The sequence below is a fragment of the Lepus europaeus genome, chromosome 16 (genome assembly GCF_033115175.1).
Source record: "Lepus europaeus isolate LE1 chromosome 16, mLepTim1.pri, whole genome shotgun sequence".
Taxonomy (NCBI): Eukaryota; Metazoa; Chordata; class Mammalia; order Lagomorpha; family Leporidae; genus Lepus; species Lepus europaeus.
Window position 1 is genome coordinate 50,449,992 of NC_084842.1, and position 26,444 is coordinate 50,476,435.

Sequence of the window (26,444 nt, forward strand, 5' to 3'; positions counted from 1 at the left end):
CTCTCCCATGCATGTGCAGGGCCCCAACCACTTGGACTATCTTCCACTGCTTTCACAGAACATAGTAGAGAACTGGATTGCAAGTGGAGCAACCAGGTCTCAAACCTGCGCCCATAAGGGATGCTGGTGCCACAGGTGGAGGCTTAGCCCACTGCGCCACAGCGCTGGCCCCAGAACAGATTTTTTAAAAAGACAGTTATGAGACAACTGAGAAAATTTGAACATTGATTGGTAGTTGATGTTATAAAGAATTTATTATATTAATATAAGTATTATAATGATACTGGCTTATGTTTAAAAGGTAAATCCTTATTTCAGAGATACATACTGAATTATCTACAGATGAAATGAGATGTCTGGAGTTTGCTTCAGAATAATCCAGAAGGTGGGGGTAGGAGCTGAAGGGATGGATAAAGCATAAATGAACATAATTTGCCATGAGTTAATTATAGAAGCTATGAATAAGGGGGGAGTGCCGTATGACATTACTCTCAATAGTTTTGTTTTAGTTTGAAGTTTTACATAATAAAGCAAAAATGTAATGTGACATTATTGAAAGAGTCTAACTGCTGCACAAAACGACAGTGGTATATAATACATTCAGAAGTAAATGGGCATATTGTAAACACACCTAATGTTTAATGTATTTTGTTTTTCTTCAGAGCTGAAGCCATTTGTTTGAATCTTGGATGATTAACACCTAAATGCTTCATTCTCACAACTACTCAAGAGTTGCACAGTCAGGATTAGATGATCCAAATTACCACCAAGAAATTACTGTCACACGTGATAAGGTAAGGTTATAGTAAACATTCTAAGGACTAGAGATATTGAGATTTGATAGATTTTTAAATGTATTTTAGCTACCGGCTTCTAAGTTCCTGGTCTCTTAATTTATTATACCAGGAGTTCAGAGTTGTAATATTCAACCAAAATGCTTAGAAATAACGTGTATATACATTTCTTCCTCGCAGATTCAGTTAGTAATGGATACAGTTGTCATTAGAATGCTGTGTTTTCCCTCTTCTCTTGCTTTATAACTCAGGGTGAGTCTTCCAGAAACTGGTGCTGAAAAGGAGTGTAGTTTACAGACTTATTAGGGATTGGCACCCATAAAGAGAGGAGTGTGGGAAGCAGATTGGCAGAGGAAATGGACTGCAGCTTTGGTCAAGCCTACAGGAAGTATTGTAGCTATACATTTATTTCCCTTCATAATTAGTAAGTTTCTTGGGTATAGAGACATATCTTCAATGCTTTTGTATTCTGCAAAGATCGATACAGAAACTGCTCAGCAAGTATTTGTTGAATGAATGAAATCTGTGGTCTCATCCATAGCCCCTAGTTCTTGCCCCCTTCATCTCAGTGCTTTCCTTTCTCCAGCTGAAAGTTTACAACAGACAACAGTGAGGCCGATCGTGACACAGCTGGCTGTCTTGTGTATCTTGAACAAGCAAGATGACTTCTCTGCACTTAGCATGTGCTATATGCCACCACGTTTCTGGGTTCCATAGATAAGGAAGAGGCGCAGAGAGACCTGAAAAAACCACAGACATATAATATAAAGAACAGAGGTCATATCTTTAAAAGACTGACAAAGAGACAAAACACCCAGAAAACAGTCATACTTATTAAGATAAGCTTATTAAGATACAGAGTTTATGGTTCTAACCAGTTATTGTTCTGTTGGTAATTTAGTTCACTTTGGCCCTGATAGAATCTACTTAGAAGCATTAAAGTCAGTGTTTTCTTCTATTAGGTATAGTCTTGGCTTGAAATTTAAATATTTTATTTTACTTTGTTGTTTTTCCTCCTTTTTGCTGTTGGAGTCCTCTGAGACAGGATTTGCATTAATAAATCCTTTAAATCTTCTTTAAACTGTAATACTATTTTAAGGCTTTACACATAAAGGACCTTCAATATCTTTTAAACGAATGAACAGGGGAGTAGCTGAGTTCATAAGTAATGTGGTAGAAAAATAAGGACTAAAGGCTGAATAATTCAGAACCAACCATTTACTTGGTTTTCTGTTACAACCATTTTTTCCTGAGACCCATATAGCCCATTTTTTGCTTAATCTTTTGAAATGTTAGGTAAATCATTTTCTTCATGTTGAGTATGGGAAGAATGAAATTGTGTTTATGTTTTGAGTGAATCAGATTTTTAAAATTAGTATAAATACGTATATTCTAGAAGTTATAAATATGATAACTTAAGAATTTTACTTTTTCTTCAGTTCTTTTTTGCTCACTCACCCCCACCAGAGGGCAGGCAAAGGAAGGAAGATACGTAGTTTCAGTTTGCAGAGGCTTTTGCAGGCACCCTGTTTTGTCATATTTCTGGATTATATTAACGTAGTAGGATCAGCTCACTTTTGCTGTTTTAAAATATTAGTAAAGTACTCAGGTGGTTTGGAAATAATTTATAAAATGTTGATTACTGCATTTATTGGTTTTTAAATATTTATGCTTTAAATTCTTCAGCTTTATGTTCTTAGATACATCTATTTTAAATTACCAGGTTTTGTGTGTGTGTGTGTGTGAGAGAGAGAGAGAGAGACAGAGAGAGAGGGAGAGAGAGAGAGAGAGATTCATGTCAAGGTTTCCACCAGTACTAATTATAAACATGATTGAATTTTTATTTTATTTTACTTAGTTTAAAAGTACTTTGGAGGGTTGGGCATTGGGTGCAGTGGTTAAGACACTGCTTGGGATTTCCACATCCCATATCAGACTGCCTGGGTTTGGGTTCCGGCTTTGTTGTCCCTTCCATCTTCTTGTCCATGCACACCCTGGGAAGCAATGCATGATAGCTGAAGTGGTTGGGGACAGTCCACAATGGATTGGATTCCCAGCTTCCACTTGACCGAGCCCTGGATGTTGCGAGCATCTAGAGAATGAACCAGTAGATGGGAGATTTCTGTCTCTCTGCCTTTCATCTAAATAAAATAAATGAAAATTAAAAAATACATTGAGTGGACATTTAACCTGGTGGTTAAGATGCAGGTTAGGATGTCTGGGTCCCACACTGGAGTGCCAGGGTTCCGCTGCTGGTTCCAGCTCTTTGCTAACGCACACCGGGGGAGGCAGCATTGATGGCCCAGGTAATTGGATTTCTGCCACCTGTGTGTTAAAGCTGGATTGAGTTCATGCCTCCTGGCTTTGGCCTAGCCTGGCCCTGGCTGTTGCAGATATTTGGATGGGAGTTCCATGTGACGGGCACCCCTAATGCCTCTCAAGTAATTTTTGAAAAACTGGTACATTGAAATATTCATCACACAGTATAAAGTTCTATAAAGGTTGATGTTCCTGAGGTCTCTTGGTGAATTTTTAAAATGATAAGAATTATCTTTTGAAAACAAGGTACTGTTTCACACTTCAGCTGTAAGTTTATTTAAAAGGAGGACACACCTGAGACTGAAGTAATTGCTCTTTACATTATCACAGTGAATGTTTTCAAAGTCTAAATATTAAACTAGATGGATGCTAAACATTTTATGGCCCCGATATTGCTGTTAACACCCATTGTACATGTACATGAGTATGTACACATGAAGTGCAGTTTCATGGTCTATAGCTGTTTAGTTTGTTATCAGTATGAACAGTAAATGTCCTGAAAATCAGCTTCCAAACAGCTGGCAGTTGACCTACTGGGCTTTAGCACCGCCTGATTGCACGTGACGTTTCTTTGCTCTTTCACACAAATAGTGTGCCTTCACTTTCATCAAGGAAACTGGCGCAGGTACTTTTCTGTGTGCTTGTGGGTCTAGTAATGTAGAAGAACTTTAAAATGGATTTTCTTAAGAGAGTTGTTCCTCCCATTCTTTCGGGAGATGTGGTTTTGGATACTAGAGACAGTATTCGGGAAAGTTCCCCGAGATTACTTAAAATGAAGCGTCTTAGCTTACTTTCATCCGAGAAGACAATGAATGAGCAAGATGGAATCAATGTCTGTCACAGTCATTATGAAAAATGCCGACATCAACAGCTGGGTAAAGTGAAAATGTATTACTTTTAATTCTTTTAAAAAGCATTTTAGGAAAGTAAAATTACTTTTCATAAGTATAAATTTTAGCACAAATTTTTATTTAGAAAATCAAGTTTAAAAGTTATGGATAGAACCAACAGAAGGAAGACCTTTCTCTCTGTCTCTCTCTCTCTCACTGTCTAACTCTCCCTGTCAAAAAAAAAGTTATGAATAAATTCTAGTGAGTATAAATCTTTATTTGGAAAATTGAGTTTAAATGGTAGAAATGTTTAATAAATTAACTTCTTGGCCTATTTTTTAATATTAAAAGTTTTATGTTCAGATACATGCTACAAATCAAGATAAAGGCATTATAAAGTTAGCAGATTTTTTTTTTTTTTAAAGATTCATTTATTTGAGAGGCAGAGTTACAGAGCTAGGGAGAGACAGAGAGAGAGGTCTCCCATCTGCTAGTTCATTCCCTAAATGGCCACAACAGCTGAAGGGGCCAGGAGCCAGGAGCTTCCTCCAGGTCTCCCATGTGAGTGCAGGGGCCCAAGCACTTAGGTCATTCTTCACTGCCTTCCCAGGCCATTGGAAGAGGAGCAGCCCATATAGGATGTCGGCACCACAAGTGGATGCTTAATTTACTACGCCATAGCCCAAGTTAACTGTTTTGATAATTTTTAGAAAATATTTTGAGAAAAAATCTTAGTGAGAAAATATGGTTACAGCCTGTAGGATAAGTAAACAGAAATAAGATACTGAATTTTATCTATTTCATTAGAAATCACTGAACTTTTCTATTTCATTGTCCCAAATGCAGTGAATATTCGGGATTAAATATTACAAGGTCAGATCTTTGAATGTGATGATGATGATTTTGTGTTATACTAGTTCTGTTACATGTAATCCTCCAAAGTTGAATTTAATACCCTTTATAGTTTGAGAGGATGATATTGAATATGTTTTAGGAAAAGTATCAGTTTTGTATACCATGAGTAGCAAATATTGGAAGAAAGGAAAATCCATTAGATGCTTTAATTTTAAAATCCATTAATTTTATTTTCATTTTCTGATTAAAATGCTTTAAAATGGTCTTGCATAATTATGAATTTTTGTATTTAGGTAGTAAATAGCTTTTATATAAATTAATGTGGTAGTTAGTGGATATGAGTTTATGCAAAGTCTTTGTAAGGATGATGTATATTATATTTTAATATGCGCATACATTTAAACTTGCTCAGATGCATTTTTTTTTTTTTTGACAGGCAGAGTGGATAGTGAGGGAGAGAGATAGAGAGAAAGGTCTTCCTTTTTGCCGTTGGTTCACCCTCCAATGGCTGCTGCGGCCGGCGCATCGCGCTGATCCGAAGCCAGGAGCCAGGTGCTTCTCCTGGTCTCCTATGCAGGTGCAGGGCCCAAGGACTTGGGCCATCCTCCACTGCCTTCCCAGGCCATAGTAGAGAGCTGGCCTGGAAGAGGGGCAACCAGGATAGAATCCGGCGCCCCAACCGGGACTAGAACCCGGTGTGCCGGCGCCGCAAGGCGGAGGATTAGCCTGTTAAGCCACGGCGCCGACCTCAGATGCATTTTTATTAGTAGAATTTAAAAATGAGATTCATTGCCCAAATTGCTCTGATACTTGCCTTTTCGTTTGATACGTCATAGGCATCTGTCTGTTTCATTTGAGAAGTGCTCCATTATATGGATATAATGATTTATTCAATTTCTCTCTTATTGATGAACATGCAGAATGACTTAAATTTTTAGTTATTAAAGACAATTCTGTGATTAATATTCATTTATGTGTCACTTTATACCTTTGGATGATGACTCTTTGCATAAAATCCTATGTAATTTTTAAATTTTGATTGACAATGCCATTTGTACCTCCAAAAGTTTCTCAATATAAGCTCCCCAGGGCAGAATATTCAAGAGTTCTATTTCTTTGTATTCTCCTTAACACTGTTTTATGTCAACTTAAAAGATAGGATCATATTTATGAAAAACCATATTCTAAAAATATTAATTATGTAAAAGAATGAAGGACTTTTTAAGTTTTGAAGATAAATACAAATATATCAATATCCATGATGTGCTATTGTTTAAAAGTCATCAGTTTTTTGTAGTCTTCACTCATGGAAGAGGGTAAAGTGGAGGCGAGGCTGCTGGTAAATCAGTGCCCCTTAATTTCAGTTAAAATTTATAGATCAGTCAGCTTCCCTTAGTTTTGTGTTCAAGAGTAGATATATGCATAAGTGGAAGTATGAGTACGTGCTACCACTTAAGCCACGGGAAATTTACTTTTTACTTTCAGTCTTGAATCATTTAGTTTTCTTCACTGTACCACAAAGTATGTGGTTGGACTTGGTATCTAAGTGTAATATGTGATGTTCATTTATATGGTTTCTTATTTTTACCTTTGAACTTTTTTGTTAAGACTTCCTTGTACTCTTTTAAATAGAACGCACATATTACAAAGTTAATCAGATTTTATAATTTATGTTAATCTGCAAATATAAGCACTCAGTTTAATGAGTAAGAATTTTCTGGAGCTGTGCATTTGCTGTACCAGTTAGGCTGCTGCTTGGGTATCATCCCATATTGGAACACCCGGTTCAAGTCACAGCTCTTCTGCTTCCAGTCCAGCTTCCTGATAGCACAGCAGGTGGCAGATGATGGCTCAAGTACTTGGGTCCCTGTCATCTATGTGGGAGACAAGGTAGAGTTCTGGGATCCTAGCTTTGACCTGTGTCAGCACTGGCTTTTGCAGGCATTTGATGAATGAAACAGTGGATGGAAGATCACCTTCTCTCTCTCTCTCTCTCTCTCTCTCTGCTTTTCAAATAAAATGAAAATAAACAAAAAATTACTAAGTATATATCTTTTTTACCAATCAAGATCGAAACAAAACAAAATCATGGAGTAGTGAAGAATCTGATATCTGTTGAAATATCTGAGATTCTAAGTTCTTTGAGGAAATAATCGTGCCTAGTTTTTCTCTTCAAAAAAGGCTGGACTTTAGGGAATGCCTATTATAATTAATTTAAATAACTTCTTGGGAAGTTAACATGGAGAGATCTGGTTTTAAGCTATCTGATCCTTTAATTTCAATTTACCCATCAAAGTCTTCCTCTTGAATCTCAAAATTTGATGGTAAATTTGTAGGAGTAGAACTCACATGATTGACAGTAAACAGGAAGTCAGATTCACTTGTACTGAGTTGTTGAGACTCAGTACTGGTGGTTCTGGGGTAGAGATAATGCAGTAGTTTAGCCAGATGTCAGGAAATTGGTACAGTTTACTTACAGAATGTTCACCTTTCTTCAAATGTTAAATAACCTAACATTTAATAAATTTTATAAACATTTTCAAACAGCCCACTAGATTTGCCAATATCCTTTATTCCTCTATAAAATATATTAACAAATGCCTGTACCATACCACACACTCTTAAAATTCCTCTCCCACCATTACTGTTCTCGACAGGCTGAGTTGTGGGCTTCTCAAGAGTTGTCTGTGTTGTTAACCAAACCTCTGTGCGTCTTATGCAATTTAACTACACACTGGATAATTTGCTAAAATATGAGATTGGGAAAAAAGGGTTGTTTTAGTGTGAATAAAGTTTTGAGTGGTTTGTTCAGACTGCTTAAAGATGAATTCGTAAAAGGAACTTGCATTTGAATTACCCGTAGGCCTGAGAAATGTACAAGATTGGAAGGATTTTGCCCTAACATCCTTCAACTTCCCATGCCACTATGAAGAAACTGAAACTGGCAATCTTGGCTGATATGTGTGGGTGGGTTTGGTTTTAGGCAACAAAGACGGTGTTATAATCAGCAAGTCCACCTTGAGAGACAAAGTTTTGGCACAGCATCAAAAGCCTGGAGATTTAAACATGGATTTTACATTTTAAGTTAAAATAAAACCTTTAATGAGCCTCTTGATCTTTTTTCTTCTGATTCCTGCTTTAATGGCACTTTTAAATTAAATGATTAGCCAAGCAGCTGCAATTTACAGTAAAGAGACTCTACTGTATATAGCTCTACTGGGTTGTTGTTTTTTTTTTTTTTGGCCATACCTACTTCCTTACTAAAAAAAAAAAAAAGTCAAAATGATCACATATTATTTTATGTAACCTTATTTGTGTCATGGTTATGTATCCTTATATTGTTTGTATAGCGTCCTTACAGTGTGATCAAAGATTGATTTTACTGATAGATATATTTCCCAATTCTAGTAATATTTATCTTCAGACATAAAAGTTGATGAAAAGAATATGTGCTTAACAGATTCAGAATTTGCTACAGTGTTTTCAGGCTACTGAAGAATAATGAACGTTAGCTACAATCAGATGTTAAAAATTAGACAGTATGTGTGCTTCTGTAGACTATTTTGTGATAGCTGCAATGTCGTTATATCTCCAGGTTTGAGTTACTTTTGTTCTGATGGAATCTCCCTTGATTTTGGTGTTGTTCATTCTACTTGGAGTCAAGCATAACTCATTTTTAGAATCCCCAAGAACAGGACAATGATATATTGAGCAGAAGACCGTATATATCAACCTTATTGATGAAAGAAACGTATGAGTGCCTTTTACGTTCTGGACTCTGTGATTTTGCTTTATTTGACTAAAAACTGATTTAATAAAAGGACATGTATGTTCCTTTTGCCCCCTCAAATAGAATGTAAGCTGAGTATGAGCTTTGCTTTCTTCGTTTGACGTGTTTCAGGGCTTGGAATGTAATCGTTACTCAATAAATACTTGTTGACTGAATAACTGTTAATTTAAGTCTTCTTCCTAACTCTGTGAGATAGGTTGTTACCCAAAACTTAAAAATTCTCTAAGGCTTAAGCAAATTATTTGAAGTTTTTGGCTAAGAGGTATACCCATGCTGTTATTTTAAAATCAGGCATTGGCTTCTTCTACTCTATCTCACTGCGGTGTTGTTTGATCTTTTTGAATCTTCAAGTGTGAAATAGTTTTTCAGACTATGGGTCTATTCAGTTTAACTGTAATATCAAAGGACATATACTTTTTTTGATGCTTTCATTTTAACTGATATTATTCTTTGAATTCCTGTGTTTCACATGACTTTTACAGAACTGTGAAGAGATGCAGATTCGGCTTTTGTTTCCATTTCATTGCAAAGCGTTAATGACTCCAGGTATATAAGGGTCTAAATAGTATACTAGTATTCATCTCTTTTGAGATTCAGCACAACTTACTAACAGGGACAAACCAAAATGTAGTGCTTGTTACAAACTTCCGAATGCATTTCGTTGAGCTTTAAAAGCTGCTATCTACAAGTATATTTGATTAGTTAAGAAAGGTGGATGCTCACTCTTACTAATTGGATCTTCTTAACGAGTGATCTTTCTAGTTTTATTTTCATGGAGACGTTGCTCTCAGTGGATAAATTATTTAAGCCCAGAAGAGCAGGATCACCCTAGGCAATGGCATGGCAGGCCACTTTCTCTTAAGAAGGGGACAAGGTGGGGAAAGAGCAATTTAAGTGTTTTTCTTGAAGATGACACTACCTACGAGAAGTTCAGAGTCCTGGGAAGAAATGGAAATGAAGTTTCGTTCTGACACCTCCAATGCTTGTGGTGTGGACAAACTGAAGGAGATGGAGAATTGTTTAGAGTTCTAATGTGCTAGCAGAGTTGGGCCCGGCAGTGATCTGAAAGAACCTGTGCTCCAGATAATGATTGGTTTGCTATGGAACTTCCGCTTGGCCCACATGCCACCTGTACTCGCTGTGTAAGTGTGTGCAGGTCAATGATTCTTCATCTACAGATGGGATCAGGGAGTACTGGGCTTACAAAATGTCTTCACACAAACATAGTTTCCCTTACTAAAAAGCTGCTTTGGAATACTTTAAAGCTGTAGTTATTGGAATAGGTAAGCTTATTGCATTCATTCCTTTCCTGGGTCTCATGACAACTTGGGAAGACTCACAGGCATGCTACGAGGCATAAAGTGTTGAGAAGAAGAGATTGGGGCTTTGGTTGAGACAAAGCTGAACTAGAACAGACTACTTAATCTCTGTAGGCCAGTTAACTTCACTATCAGACTGTCATTGTTTTGAAGATTATAAAATAATCAACAAAGTTCACACAGAGTTGAGTGTTTGTTGGGTATTTTTTTTCCAGTAAATTTTTTCTTATATAATTAATATTTAAATTAACATATAATTATGCACATATTTTAAGCTGACTGTTATTACAGAAACTTGGATTTTTGATTTGGAGATAGATGAATCAGTTTAATTGAAATGTATCCTTGGGGCATTCCATCATAGAAAATATTCTAGGGATTTGGATTTATGTCTTTTATTGTACTTAATTCCAAAAAGTTTTAGCATGCAACTTGTAGCTACGTGACAGTTTGTAGGAGCTTGAGTTACAGCACCTTTTCTTGTGCTTCCTTCTTTGTCCAAACAGTTACTGCCAGATGATTGCATGATTCAGATACATAGGATTTTTTTGAAGCTAGTGTCGTTTCTCTTGGTTGTATTTACAGTTAGCTTACTTACTTCTGAAAAAGGATCTTTGGGGCAGTATTTAGCCTAGGTTCCTGACTTCAGCTTCTCTCTCTGATGGCTCAAGTAGTTGGGTTCCTGCCATCTGTGTGGGAGACCTGGATTGAGTTCCCAGCTCCTCGCTTCAATCTGGCCCAGGAATGACTGTTGTGGTCATTTGGGCAGTGAACAAGTAGATGAGATCTTTCTCTGTCTGTGCCTGTGTATATGTCTCTTTCTCTCTGCCTCTCAATAATAAATATTTTTTTTAAATCTCTTTAGAGAGTTTCTCCAAGTTACATGGATGTGTATTTTAAAAAAACAGATTAGGGTTTGAGTTTTTATTTTTCAATTATGAAGCAACAGAAGGAGGTATTGACTCTAACATAAAACCACAGAAACAAAGGAGTTAAACATATGGATGTAGCTAATTCAATATTGGGCAAAAAATACAGAAAAAGCAGAATATATAAAAAGACAAACAAGACAATAAAAAATATCTGTATCAGAAGATACATAAGAGGCCGGTGCCGCGGCTCACTTGGCTAATCCTCCGCCTGCGGCGCCGGCACCCCAGGTTCTAGTCCCGATTGGGGCGCCGGAGTCTTTCCTGGTTGTTCTTCTTCCAGTCCAGCAATCTGCTGTGGCCCGGGAGTGCAGTGGAGGATGGCCCAGGTCCTTGAGCCCTGCACCCGCATGGGAGATCAGGAGGAAGCACCTGGCTCCTGGCTTTGGATCGGCGCAGCACGCTAGCTGCAGCACGCTAGCTGCAGCACACCAGCCGTGGCGGCCATTTGGGGAGTGAACCAACGGCAAAGGAAGACCTTTCTCTCTGTCTCTCTTTCTCTCTCTCACTGTCTAACTCTGCCTGTCAAAAAAAAAAAAAAGATACTAAAGAAAATAATAAAAGATACGGTTTAAAAATAATAAAATAGGTTAAGATGAATAAAATTGAAATTTGAAATATAATAACTAAAGGAATATACCAGAAAGGTTAACAAGTGAACTGTAAAGAGAATTCAGGAAGCAGGGTCCAGTCCAAGTGTTCTCTTCACTGGGTTCGGACAATTGTAGGGAGTTACAAACTTCCAATTCTGGGGGCTTCCTGAAGCGGGAGTTCTACAGGGGCCAGAGTAGAAGTCTCTTGTGTGATCATCCTTGAGATGAGTGGTTTCCTTCACCCCCTAACCTGAGATAATTTTTCTCTGCGTCAGGACTCTAGCTCATTGCCCAGCAGCTTCTCTTATTCTTTTGACTATGAGAGTCTTGCTCCTGTCACAGATGGTGAGTTCTTTGAGGACTGAGTTGGTCTGATTTGTTTGGGTAGCCCCAGAGCATAGCCTAGTGGCACGCACTTTTTAAGCAGTCAGTAAGTGTTGGTTGAATCAATGTTAGAGTCCTCTGTCCTTTAGTTCTTGTCCTTTAGGTGCCAGAGCAAGTTTTTACTTGCTAACAAGAGCTGCTGTCCATTGCCATATTTAGCCCAGTGACTTTTCCTTCAAAACCATCCCGCACATTGTTCAGTGTGCAAAGGTTCCTAAGGCAAAACCAGCCTGCCATTAGTTTCAAAATAAGTAAAGACAAATTACCTCAGGTCAAGCGAATGATGGTTTGGGACCGGGGTCAGCAAACTTCTTCTGTAAAGGAATAGACAGTAAGTATTTTTGGCTCTGCAGGCCGCAAGCCTCTGTCACAAGCACTCAGCTCTGGCTTTGTAGAGCAAAAGTAGGCACAGATGCTAGTGGAACGAATGAACGTGTGTGGCTGTGTTCTGCTGTGATGTTGTCCATGGCCAAGATTTGGCCTTGGGAGAGTCAAAGTTGTTGTTTTTTTTTTTTTAAAGATTTATTTATTTATTTGAAAGTCAGATTTACACAGAGAGAAAAGAGGTAGAGAGAGAGGTCTTCCATCCAATTGTTCACTCCCCAGTTGGTCGCAATGGCCAGAGCTGTGCCGATCCGAAGCCAGGAGCCAGGAGCTTCTTCCAGGTCTCCCATGTGGGTGCAGTGGGCCGTCTTCCACTGCTTTCCCGGGCCATAGCAGAGAGCTGGATTGGAAGTGGAGCAGCCGGGTCTCGAACAAGCATCCGTATGGGATGCCAGCGCTTCAGGCCAGGGTGTTAACCCGCTGTGCCACAGCACTGGCCCCGAGGTCAAAGTTTTCCACCCCCTAAGCTAGAATATAGAAGACAATATTGCTACCATTTAGAGAACTACAAATGGGTAACTTACCTGGAAAATAGAGGATGGAAGTGGTGATCCAATATTATGCTTATTTGTACTTTCTACAACCCTAGCAATAGTGTTTTGTTTGTAGTAGCTACCCTGTAAAAATTATTTGGAATCCAATTCTATCATTTATCCTTCCTGGGCTTCAGTTGTCTCATAAAATTTAAGAGGTTATGATAAAAGATTGTGAAGTCTCTCCAGTTTTTTTTTTTTTTTTTAAAGTGTGATTCTGGCAAAGTTTTTGGAAGGCCAGATGGCTTATTCATTAGAGATAAAAGGTTTTGGCTTACCACGTTCCCTATTTGCCCCATATATCCTGGAGTGGACTTCTGAAGAGGTTGCTTTTATCAACCATGTTTTGTGGATCCTTCCACAATGGAAGTCATTGTCTATCAGACTTCTTTTTGTCCTTTCTCTTAGACTTTCAACGAGTTTTACTGTTTCTAAAGAGTGATTTTAAGGTTTGCGTGTTTGTTTGGAATGTCCACATCCCATATCTGAGTCACTGGGTTTGAGTCCTGGCTGCTTATAATTCCAGCTTTCTGCTAAACACAGTCTTGGAGGAAGCAGGTAATGACCCAGGTACTTGGATCCCTGCTACCTCCATGTGGGAGACCCAGATGGAGTTCCTGGCTTGTGGCTTCAGCCTGGCTTAGCCCTGGTTGTTGCAGTCATTTGGCGGAGTGAACCAGCAGATGGACAATCTCTATCTGTGTCTCTTCTTTTCATATTAAAAAAAAAAAAGAGAGAGAGAGAGAGAGAGAATGACTTAAGATGACCTGGGCCCTCTTATTGCCTCTTCCACTGTCTTAAAGAAGTATAAGCTGGCATATATTTCTAATCTACTTGAACAAACTTTAAAAAACACTGAAAAGTTTTCTATAAAAGTTAAAGCAAGTTTCTTTTTATTATTTCTTAGGTCTGTGAATTTTTCCTCTGTTTTAAATAAGTATAAATATGTCCCTTTCCAATGCACGCCCTTTTCGGTAAAGCTCATTCCTGTTTCCTCTTCTGTGATGTGCTTGTTCAGGCTCCTGGGCAGCAGCCATGAAAGGGTCATGACCCTTGGGGAATGCAGGTAATTTCCCCACCAACTGGAAGAAAGAGGGTTCTTGGAGAAGACTGAGTTGGAAGCTCCAAATTCCAGGAAAGAGGAGATAGTGAAACCTCTGTGTTAGCAGGCCTGAAAAATGAAACTTCCTTGGCCGGCGCCATGGCTTAGCAGGCTAATCCTCCGCCTTGCGGCGCTGGCACATTGGGTTCTAGTCCCGGTCAGGGCGCCGGATTCTATCCCGGTTGCCCCTCTTCCAGGCCAGCTCTCTGCTATGGCCCGGGAAGGCAGTGGAGGATGGCCCAAGTGCTTGGGCCCTGTGCCCACATGGGAGACCAGGAGAAGCACCTAGCTCCAAGCTTCGGATTAGCGAGATGCGCTGGCTGCAGCGGCCATTGGTGGGTGAACCAACGGCAAAAAGGAAGATCTTTCTCTCTGTCTCTCTCACTATCCACTCTGCCGGTAAAAAAAAAAAAAAAAAAAAAAGAAAAGAAAAGAAAAGAAAAAGAAACTTGCCAGCTACGAAGACAGGAAGAGTTTCAGCATTCTGGATGGAAATAAGACAAGCTCCCCGCAAGCAGGTTTAGAGAATGAAAAGGAGTTCATGGGCTTGTTCCTGGAAAGCCCTGGCAGGCTAGGGCGTCAAGTTCAGCTTCACCCCAGGGTCCAGGAGGCATCAGTGCTTCGGATCCATTTTCTTCTTCTCCTGGTTCGTCAGCTTTTCATCAGACCCCGATCCCCGTGTGCCTGTGCCACTATGGAAGCTCTGACTCTCCCTCCCTCCCTCCCCTGGCCCAGGCTCAGGGATCTGTCACTCTAGGCTCTACTTCTATGATGTCACCCCTTCTGTAATCCCCACACAGGGAGATCACCCAGCGTTTGTCTTTCTGTGAGAGCCACCCGCCCGTCACCTCCATCACCTCCCCAAGGTGCACACAGGGACCCAAACATCACACGGGACCAAAGCCATGCACACATGGTGAAGTTTATTCATGGGAAGCATTTGCAAATGCTTAGAAAAGAAAAACGTTCAGTGGGCTCAGCCCGCGGATTGCTCCTGGTGGCTGGGGCTGAGCGAGGCTACTTGGGGACCACTCTGCAGCAGCGGCCAGGGCTGCTCCCTCGGGACGGCAGGATGCAGCACGCCCTCAGCAGGAACCGGAGGATCCTCCTGCCGACCCCACGCCGGCCCTGCCTCTTGCCCTGGGCGCTGGCCTTGGTGTCTGTGCTGTCAGCGGTGGCTGCAGTCCCAGAGTCCTTGGGCTCATGGGCTTCTGCGGCGGCTTCTGGCTGTGGGAGGTCCACGCGGCTCCTGGCACTGGGGCTGGAGGGCGACGCTTTGGAGGCTGGCTGAGGGGCGGCGCTGGGAGCAGGGCTCCACTCCTGCTGTGGCTGGCCTGGTAGGAGAGAGTCAAGTGTGGGGTTACCTCAGGGGGCCTTGGGCTCAGCTCCTGGAGGCCCCAAAGTGGCAGGGGATGTGGGGAGAGGGCAAGACTCACTGGAGGCCTGGGAGGAGTCGGGGGCTGTGCTGGGAGCAGGGCTCCACTGCTGCTGTGGCTGGCCTGGTAGGAGAGAGTCAAGAGTGGGGTCATCTCAGGGGGCCTTGGGCTCAGCTCCTGGAGGCCCCGAAGTGGCAGGAGATGTGGGGAGAGGGCAACTCACTGGAGGCCTGGGAGGAGTCGGGGGCTGCGCTGGGAGCAGGGCTCCACTGCTGCTGTGGCTGGCCTGGTAGGAGAGAGTCAAGAGTGGGGTCACCTCAGGGGGCCTTGGGCTCAGCTCCTGGAGGCCCCGAAGTGGCAGGGGATGTGGGGAGAGGGCAACTCACTGGAGGCCTGGGAGGAGTCGGGGGCGGCTCTGGAAGCCGAGTTCCACTGCTGCTGTGGCTGGCCTGGTAGGAGAGAGTCAAGTGTGGGGTCACCTCAGGGGGCCTTGGGCTCAGCTCCTGGAGGCCCCGAGGCAGGGGGGAGGGCAAGACTCACTGGAGGTCTCGGAGGAGTCGCTTCGTGCGGAGGAAACGTCGACGGACATGCTGTCACAGGACACTGACCCCAGAGACAAGGGGTCCTTCTCTATGGGGTGCCGCTCCCCGCCCTGTGAGGACTCGGGCAGGGCCTCGGGGCCGCAGGGCTGAGGGCCTGGCATCCCCTCGGTCCCCGTGCCTGGCAGCAGGCCGAGGCCCGCCAGGTACTCCTTGGCCTCTGAGTCCTGGGGAACGCCCAGGGGCTGCAGCAGGGTGACAGCGTCCTCCTCCTCCTCCTGGGCAGCTTCTCCGCCGGGGCCGAACCACCAGTGGGTCCTGGCATCCTCCGCACTGGGCCTCCCCGAGGCGTCGACAGTGAGCAGCCAGGCCAGCAGCTCCTGCAGGGCCGGGCTGATGGCACGCGGCAGCACGTAGCAGCCACACAGCACCGTGTCCTGCAGCTCCTCCGTGTCCTTCCCGCGGAAGGGCAGCTTGGCCGCCAGCATGGCAAACAGCACCACCCCCAGGCTCCACAGGTCGGCCTTAAAGGGGTCATAGGCCTCCCCGAGGAAAAGCTCGGGGGCGCAGTACTCGGGGGTCCCCCAGAAGCCCCTTACCAGCGTGCCCTGCTCCAGCCGCAGGCTCAGGCCGAAGTCCGCCAGCTTGAGGTTCAGGTGGGCATCCAGCAGCAGGTTGCCCAGCTTGAGGTCCCGGTGCGCCACGCGCTGGCCATGGCAGTAGCTCACGGCGGCCAGCGCCTGGCCGAACAGGGTCCTGGCCTCGGCCTCGGCCAGGCCGCCCTGCTCAAACACATAGCTCTCCAGCGAGCCCTTGGTCGCCAGCTCCATGACCAGGAACAGGTGCGTCCTGGTGTGCCGCTCCGCCAGCAGCCGCACGATGTTCTCGTGCCGCAGGCTCCTCAGGATGGCCGCTTCCCCATGCGCAGACAGTGGGCTGCTGGGAGAGGCGTCTTGCAGGAGGATCTTTACGGCCACGTACTTGCCGGACGCCAGGTGCCGGGCCAGCTTCACCAGGCCGAAGCTGCCCCGGCCGAGCACGTCCACGAAGCGGAACCCGTCCAGAGGAGGATGGAAGTCCAAGGGGCCTTCCATGATGCCCGTCACCTAACTACGCTCTCTCGACTCCCTAACTCGCTCGACACACACTAGCTAATCACGGACCCTCACTGCACTACCTACAACACAAAGGGACCACGGGGGACTGACTACTCAGCTGACTAAGACACAGCACCAACTACTCTCACTACTCTAGAGGCAAAGCCGCAATTCTATCTCAATAAAGCAGAAAACAACAAAGAGGAAAAGCCAGTAAATCCTCGAACGCTGATACTTGAGTGTGCTAGCTGACTAGAGTGGGGGAAGCCAAAATAAAGAAAACTGCAAAAAAAGGCCAAATGGGCAAAACAAGAATGAGGAGGAAAACAACAAACTAACCAAAATGGGGAAAAAGCAAAAACCAAATAGACCCAGAAACAAACAACCAAGAAAAAGCACAAGCAACAGCAATGAGCGCAAAGGGCTAGTTGCGGTCCTAGTTACACAGATCACAAAAAGAGTGCTCTCTGGGTAAGGCGGACGAAAATCTAGGCCCCCGCAGTGGCTATATATACTTTTTGGGGGCTCACCTCACAGAATGGCACCTTGTGAGATCAGAGCAAGAAATGGACCAATCACAGCCCAGCCAAGGACTGTGTAATAATATGACTTTCCTAACAGTGGTGGCTTATGAAGTCAGAGCAAGAAATGGACCAATGGGAGCTGTAGTTCATCCACAGTGGTTTTCTCGAGAATCTTCCAATTAAATTAAAACGATACCCAAAGAGTTTTTGGCCTAGGTTGGTGATAGGGCTGGATACTTAATTGTTGAGAAACTCCAACCTGTGGATTACTTCGGTGACCTTCTCATGCCTAGTTTAAATATGATGATCAATTGTGTCTTTTGAAGACCTAAAAATATATATATATATATATATATATATATAAATATGTGTTAAAAATAAGCAAGATAATATTTTATATTAGTATATTTTAAAGTAGCTCCTCTTAAAGTATAATGTGTTAGATATCTTATAAGGGGCCGGCACTGTGGCACAGCAGGTTAACAACCTGGCCTGAAGCACCAGCACCCTATATGGGCGCTGGTTCGAGTCCCAGCTGCTCCACTTCAGATCCAGCTCTCTGCTATGGCCTGGGAAAGCAGTGGAAGATGGCCCAAGTTCTTGGGCCCTTGTACCCACATAGAAGACCCGGAAGAAGCTCCCGGCTCCTGGCTCCTGGCTTCGGATTGGTGCAGCTCCAGCCATTGCAGCCAATTGGGGAGTGAACCATTGGATGGAAGACTCTCTGTGTGTAACTCTGACTTTCAAATAATTAAATAAATCTTTTTTTTTTTTAAATCTTATAAAAAAAGTGGATTCTGACTTGTTTAGATTGGGGCTTTAAAGGATATTAAGATTATGAAGTTAGGTTCTTCCATGTTAACTTTTTTTCTTAAAAGATTTATTTTATTTATTTGAAAGAGTTACAGAGAGAGGTAGAGACAGAGAGAGAGGTCTTCCATCCAATGGTTTACTCCCTAGATGACCACAATGGCCAGAGCTGTGCCAATCCAAAACCAGGAGCCAGCAGCTTCTTCTGGGTCTCCCGCATGGGTGCAGGGGCTGAAGGACTTGGGCCAACTGGATCAGAAGAGGAGCAGCCGGGACTTGAACCGGTGCCCATAAGGGATGCCGGCACCTCAGGCCAGGGCGTTAACCTGCTATGCCACTGCCCTGGCCCCCATGTTAACTTTTAATACAGTGAGTGTGTAACAATTAAGGTTAACCATGCATTAATATTTTCTGTGATTTTGGCTTGCCTGTTTAATTGTACTGGACAGTCCCTTTGTTTTTTCTTCCTAACCCTATTGGCCTTCTCCTTCTACGTGTACTTTTTGTCTTTACTGATGGTTGCCCCTGCATTTTGTTGCCTCTTCCTTTCCTGGTTAAGACTTTTCCTCTTGTGGCCGGCACTATGGCATAGTGGGTAAAGCCACTGCCTGCAGTGCCGGCACCAGACATGGGCAGTGGTTCTAATCCTGGCTATTGCACTTCTAACCCAGCTGTCTGCTATGGCCTGGGAAAGCAGTAGAAGATGGCCCAAGTTCTTGGGTCCCTGCACCCATGTGGAAGACCCGGAGGAAGCTCCTGGCTCCTAGCTTTGGATTGGCATAGCTCTGGCTGTTGCGGCCATCTGGGGAGTGAACCAATAGATGAAAGACCTCTCTCTCTCTCTCTCTCTGTGCCTCTCCTTCTCTCTGTGTAACTCTGACTTCCAAATAAATGAATCTTTAAAAAAAGACTTTTCCTCTTAAGCTTTATTACCTCTGTGCTAACTCATCTTCTTTTAAAACTAGAGTGATATTAAAGGTGGTTCAAATGATAAAACCCCCTGGTCAATTGAGAACTTACTATGGTAGTCATAATTTAGGAACAATACAGAAAAGCAAGTGTTGGTAGTTATAATGTGATACTTTACTTTGATGAGTGATTCATGGATAAGGTGACTGTAGGTTTCTGTACACCCTGGGTAGGTGCAGGTTATTATATCTTTATTCTCACATGGCTCTTCATAGTATCTGCTCTATGCTCCAAACAGTCAGGCTTTGGACAGTAAATTCTGTGCTTACCCTATTAGTGATTCACAGGATTTTACTTGTTTTGACCAAATAGGATTGATTACTTGTGAAATAGATACTCTTTTCTTCCCAAAATGTCTGTATAACATGGGTTGACAGTGAAAGAAAGTAGTGTTAATAATTCAAATTTCTTTGGGGCAATAAATACACATTGCACATGTCATAAAACAAATCCAGTAACTAGGAACTTTCTGAATAAAAAGTTTTTAATTTGGATTTTAGTAACAGTATTTTCAAAAATTGATACTAGAGACAATAATAAATGTCTGTCTAAAGCTCTTATGATCTCAAGAATAGATTTTAAATATGTTCGGAGAAAACAGATTTTTTTTCATTCAAAAAATATCTTAGCACTTTGCCAAATGGTAGCAAATTGGTATGGTTTGGGTGGCACAGAAATATGATTATAGGGCATGGACCTTTCCTTCTCAGCAGAAAAAAATGAATTTTTTTCCACACATGAAATATATAAAATAGACTGTTGTACCGGTGCCGTGGCTCAACAGGCTAATCCTCCGCCTTGTGGCGCTGGCACACCGGGTTCTAGTCCTGGTCGGGGCGCCGGATTCTGTCCCGGTTGCCCCTCTTCCAGGTTAGCTCTCTGCTATGGCCAGGGAGTACAGTGGAGGATGGCCCAGGTGCTTGGGCCCTGCACCCCATGGGAGATCAGGAGAAGCACCTGGTTCCTGGCTTCGGATCAGTGCTGTGAGCTGGCCGCAGCACACCGGCCACGGCGGCCATTGGAGGGTGAACCAATGGCAAAGGAAGACCTTTCTCTCTGTCTCTCTCTCTCTCACTGTCCACTCTGCCTGTCCAAAAAAAAAAAAAAAAAAAAAAAAAAAAAGACTGCTGTACTACAGTGCTTTTTCAGGTTAGCCCTTTCATAGTCGTCTAATGCTACTACAAGGTCTAGGTCATTCACATCACTTTGTCTTATCACATAGGCATTGTATTATATCACAAGTAGGGTAAATACAGTACAAGAAGATATTTTGAGAGAGTGAGAGAGACCATTCAGGTCATGTTTATTATAGTATATTATTATAGTTCTGTTTTATTAGTTATTGTTATTAATCTTACTGTGTCTGATTTATAAGTTAAGCTTTATTGGAGGTATGTTTGTATAAGAAAAAACAGTATATGTTGGGTTCAATACTGTCTACAGTTTCAGGCATCACTGGGGATATTGGAACATGATCCCTGTGGATAGTGGGGGAATATTAAATTATATGGTATTTTTTCCTTCAAAGTTCTTTTTTTTTTGGACAGGCAGAGTGGGCAGTGAGAGAGAGACAGAGAGAAAGGTCTTCCTTTGCCGTTGGTTCACCCTCCAATGGCCGCCGCGGCCAGCGCATCTCGCTGATCCGAAGCCAGGAGCCAGGTGCTTCTCCTGGTCTCCCATGCGGGTGCAGGGCCCAAGGACTTGGGCCGTCCTCCACTGCCTTCCCGGGCCATAGCAGAGAGCTGGCCTGGAAGAGGGGCAACCGGGATAGAATCCGGCACCCCGACCGGGACTAGAACCCGGTGTGCCGGCGCCGCAGGTGGAGGATTAGCCTGTTAAGCCACGGCGCCGGCCTCCCTCAAAGTTCTTTAAGTCTTTTTAAATGTGTTATATTTTTCTCTTATTCTGTTTATTTTTTCCTTTAAGTTCTTAAGTGTATTTATAATTGCCTTAATTTTTTGAAAAAGAAGAGTTACTTTTTATTATTTTTATTTGAAAGGCATAGTAACAGAGAGGCAGAGACACTGAAAGAGATAGAGAGAGGTGTTCCATCGCTGGTTCACTCCTCAAATATCTGCAATGCCAGAGCTGCGCTGATCTGAAGCCAGGAGCTTCTTCTGGGTCTCTCAGACAGTACAGAGGCCCAAGGACTTGGGCCGTCTTGTACTGCTTTCCCAGGCCATAACAGAGAGCTAGATCGGAAGTGGAGCATCTGGGACTAGAACTGGCCCCCATATGGGATGCTGGCGCTATAGACAGCAACTTTACTTGCTGCACTACAGTGCCTGTCCCTATATTTGCCTTTTAAAGAACCTATCCACTAGTTTTCTATCATCTCCGTCATTTGTAAGTCTATTGTACTGACTGATTTTATGGGTAACATTTTCCCATTTCTTAACACCTCTACTAATATTTTATTAGATGCTTGTGAATATGATGTTTTTTAAAATTTTTTCCCCAAGATTATTTATTTCCTAGAAAGACAGGAGGGGAATAGTTCATCTGCTTGTTCACTCTCCAGATATCCACAACAGATTGGACCATGTCGAAGCCAGGATGGAGGTAACTCCATCCTGATCTCCCATGTGGGTGGCAGGGACTCATGTACTTGGGCCATCGTCTGCTGCTTTTCCAGGCACATTAGCAGGAAGCTGGACCAGGAGCGGAGCAGTTGGGACTCAACCCTGCACTCTGATATGGGTTGTGTATGTCCCAAGCGGTAGCTTAACCTGCTTCATCAGAACACCTGCCCTGAATGGTTGAATGCTGGATTTTGTGCCATTCTTTTAAAGAGTGTTGTTCTTTGTTTTGGAAGGCAGTTATTTGTAAGTCAGTTTGGTCCTAGAGGGCCGTTTTGGAGCCTATGCAGCTGCTGTAAGGAGAATTTAGTCTCAGCCCCATTTTAAGGTGTGACTGTTCTGGAGTTATCTACCAAATGTCCTGAGTGTTCAGGGGTGGTTTCTGCTATGGTTTCTGGGCTTTCATGTGCTACCCTGTCTGTGCTATGATCCTGAAAGTGCCTTTTGTATGATGGTAGTGTTCTTCTTGCTTGTTTCTAATCTCTCTAGGATCACAGTCTTCTATTTATTGTCCATTGTCTAGAAAACCTTGATCATATATTTTGAGCAGTGTTGTAGTCATTTATGCCCCAAGAGAGGGCCTAATTCCAGTTTCTCCATCAGGTCCAGAAGCAGATACCTGGAATGAAAAGTTTTTATTTAACTTTTTATTTATTTATTGGACAGGCAGAGTTAGACAGTGAGAGAGAGAGACAGAGAGACAGGTCTTCCTTCCGATGGTTCACCCCCCAAATGGCCGCTACAGCTGGCGCGCTGTGCCAATCCGAAGCCAGGAGCCAGGTGCTTCCTCCTGGTCTCCCATGTGGGTGCAGGGCCAAGCACTTGGGCCATCCTCCACTACCCTTCCGGGCCACAGCTGAGAGCTGGACTGGAAGAGGAGCAACCGGGACAGAATCTGGCACCCCAACCAGGACTAGAACCCGGGGTACTGGTGCTGGAGGCGGAGGATTAGCCTAGTGAGCCGCGGCGCAGGCCCTAACTTTTTATTTTTAATTTATTTATTTACTTACTTTAAAGATTTATTTACTTATTTGAGAGGCAGAGTTACGGAGAGGCAGAGGCAGAGGCAGAGGGAGGGAGAGAGAGAGTGAGAGAGAGAGAGAGGAAGCCTTCCATTCACTGGTTCATTCCCCAAATGGCTGCAATGGCTGGAGCTGGGGCTTTTTAGTAGTAGTTGGATTTGTTTGAGAGGTAGAGAGAAAAGACAGAGCTCTCTTCTGCTGGTTTGTTCCTCAAATGGCTGTAATAGCAGCAGCCAGACTAGGGCAAAGCCAGGAGCAATGAACTCAATCTAGGTCTTCCACGTGGGACCCAGTTACTTGAGCCATTACTCACTACCTCTCAGGGATGCATTAGTGGAAAGCTGGAATCAGGAGCACAGTCAGGCCTGAAACCCAGGCACACCCAGGATGGTTTGTGGTGTCCCAAGTGGCATTTTAACTGCTGCATCAAATGCCCACACTGGATTTTCTTAATTTTTATATATTGAACCCTTTCTGTTCCAATATCTAATCCAAGATACTACTTTATGTTTAGCTTGTGTGTCTCCTAGGCTTGTCTAGACTGTTAGAGTTTCTTAAATTTTCTGTTTTTAATGATCTTGTTAATGTTGGTTGATAGCATCTGTTAATGTTTTGTAGTCTGTCCATCAGTTTGGGTCGTCTGAGTTTTTTCAGGTTTAGGTTGGGTTTTTCAGGTTTAGGTCAGGGCTTTAGGGGGAAGAATACAGGTAAAGTGCCATTCTCATCACATCATGTCAAGTATATCTACCTTTAACATGGCTTCTCAGTGATGACGCTGACCTTGTTCTCCTCACTGAAGTAGTATTTATCAGGTTTTTCCATAACAAAATTGAGCGTTCCCACCTGTTTTCTATTTCCCCAACTGTGGACTGTGACACCACAGATAAAATGTTGTCAACCCGAAAGCTCATTAGAGGCTTAGTGCCTAGGGTTTTTATTGTGGCTAATCATGTAGGCATCCCTGCCTGGCATATACCCAAATTTTAGATTTCCAGAAGGAAAGCAGGTGTTCAGTATAACCCATATTATCTGTGTAAACAGTTTCGGCATAATGAACTTCCCTTGTCTGTCTTGGGAGTGGTGGGACACTCCCCAAATAGAAGTTTGGCAAAGGCCAACGTTGTAAAGAGGCCTTTCAAAAGATAGCAGTCAGACCCGATAGTTTAACTTTTTCTTCACAGTTCAGTGTCAGTCCATTTTCTGTTATTATAACTGAAAAACACAGATTTAGTTAATTTATAAAGAACTCAGGTTTATTTAGCTGACTGTACTGAAAGCTAGGAAGCCCATGATTGGGCAACTACGTCTATTGAGGTCCTTCTTGCTAGTGGGCACTGTCCACAAAGGCAGTACAGGACAGCACATGGTGAGGCAGAACATCCCAGCTCAGGTCTGTCCTCCTTATGAAACCACAGTCCCACTGGATTAGGGCCTACCATTATGGCCTGATATAACCTTATCTACCTCCCAAAGTTCCTAACTCCAAATATTATAGTTGGATTAAATTGCCACCCCCTTAATACCTCATGTGGGGATTAAATTTAAACATGAGTTTTGGTGGTGAAATTCAAACCACAACAATCAGTATGGACTCATGAGTATTTTTTTTTTTTTACTTTGGCCTATATTTCCAAATTATGTTGTTTATTTTGTTGCTCAAATTGTTACAGCTTTGGCCATCGAGCGCCCTTGGACATCCCACACTGTTTTGCATTTGAGCTCCTCCCTGCTTTCTGATCCTTCAGGATGCTCCAGGCTGAGCCTGTGTATGTGCTGCTCTAGCTCCAGGATCAGCCATTTTCTCCATGAATTGTGCAGTGAACTTTAGAATGGTAAACACTCTTTGTGGGAAATGTGGGAAGCATAGACAGAAACAAGTAAACAGAAGTAAGTACACTGAGAAGTAAGAGTTAGTAATAGAGTCACTATTGACTTTTTGTTGTATTAGTTAAGGGGGTTTCAAGGAAAAATATGAAGTGATTTTCACAACTGTTTTTTCATGTTTGTATTTTGTGTGTGGTAGTAATTGTATAATAGAATTGTGAGCATCTTTCCCTTCTATCAATACCTTTATCTCTTTCATAAGGTCCAGAACAGATGAAGATTCTTTGAAAAAGCTGAAGTCTGTGGGAGCTATAGACAGCTTGATGAGTGATAGAACATTTTGTGTGGAAAACTTGTCAAGTTTCTGTTATTTTCCATATGTGGTGGCTAGCTTTAGATACCAGATTAATAGTCTGAGGTATCTGAAAAGCTTCTCATGTAAGGAACAATCCATTTCTTGGCAGTATTACCTTAAGAATGAGTTACTAATTGAAGAGTTCTATTTCCTTTAAAAAAAAAAAAGATTTATTTATTTGAAAGGCAGAGTTACAGAGAAGCAGAGAGAGAGAGAGAAAGAGAGAGAGAGATCTTCCATCTGCTGGTTTATTCCCCAAATAGCTTCAATGAGTGGAGCTGGCAAGAGCCAGGAGTTTCCTTTGGGTCTCCCATGCACTGCAGGGGCCCAAGGACTTGGGCCATGTTCTACTGCTTTCCCAGGCCATAGCAGAGAGCTGGATTGCAAGTGGAGCAGCCAAGACTCAAAGCAATGCCCATATGGGATGCCGGCATTGCAGGTGGCGGCTTTACCCACTACACCACAGGGCCAGCCCTTCTATTTCCTTTTAGGTAGCTAGAACTTCCAATTTCAATAAATTCTATGATTTTTAAAGATAAATCCAAATTTTATTATATCAAGGACCGTTTTGTTTAGATCTTTTTTTTTTTTCTTTTTCTTTTTCTATTTCATTTATTTGAGAGGTAGAGTTACCGACAGTGAGAGGGAGAGACAGAGAGAAAGGTCTTCCTTCCATTGGTTCACTCCCCAGATTGCCTCAACGGCTGGAGCTGTGCTGATCCAAAGCCAGGAGCTGAGTGCTTTTTCCTGGTCTCCCATGTGGGTGCAGGGGCCCAAGCACTTGGGCCATATTTCTATTGCTTTCCCAGGCCACAGCAGAGAGCTGGAATGGAAGAGGAGCAGCCGGGACTAGAACCAGAGCCCATTAGATCTTATATATGAATAGCACTCACTACTTTGTAAGATTTACTGAGAAAGTTCCTTGGTATATGTGGTTTTGGTATTCTGGAATGTACCTCTGTCTATGTTCTACTTAAAAATATGAAGCATGTAACTAATTGTGTGAATCCTTAAAAGAGTACAGAATGAAGTAGAAACTGATTAAAAGAGAGGACACTTACTTTTAACTCCTGAGGGCAAGAGGACTCCCAGGGTCATCATTTGTGCCCAGTACCACAGTGAAGTCCAATTATATTGAATTGTGAATTTCTTAAAAGTATTCTAAAACTTACTATTTTATTATTTTTAGAGTTAATTTGTTTGCAAGGTAGAGCAACACAGACAGACAGACAGACAGACAGACATGCATAGATCCTCTATCTGCTAGTTCACTGCCCAAATGGCCAGAGCAGCTGGGTCTAGTCTGGGTTGAAGCCAGAAGCCAGGAATTACATCCTAGTCTCCCACATACAGGGACCCAAGAACCTGGATCATTTTATCTTCCGCTTCCTTCTCAGGTGCATTAGGAGAAAGCTGATCAGAAGCAGAGTAGCCAGAACTCCAATTGGCATGCCATAAGGAATGCTGGCATCACAAGTTGTAACTTAATCCTCTGTTCCATCATGCTGCACTGCTTC

General features: G+C 42.8%; 1 protein-coding gene across 5 annotated transcripts in view; it reads left to right on the forward strand.

The window, feature by feature from the left end:
* Positions 1–26,444, forward strand: part of FRYL (FRY like transcription coactivator) — a 302,188-nt gene that overhangs the window by 89,395 nt on the left and 186,349 nt on the right. For all 5 annotated transcript variants that reach the window (XM_062213674.1, XM_062213678.1, XM_062213676.1 and 2 more), the window contains one exon: positions 663–794. The gene's annotated coding sequence lies outside the window, so the exon portion shown is untranslated. The remainder of the gene's footprint in view (positions 1–662; positions 795–26,444) is intronic.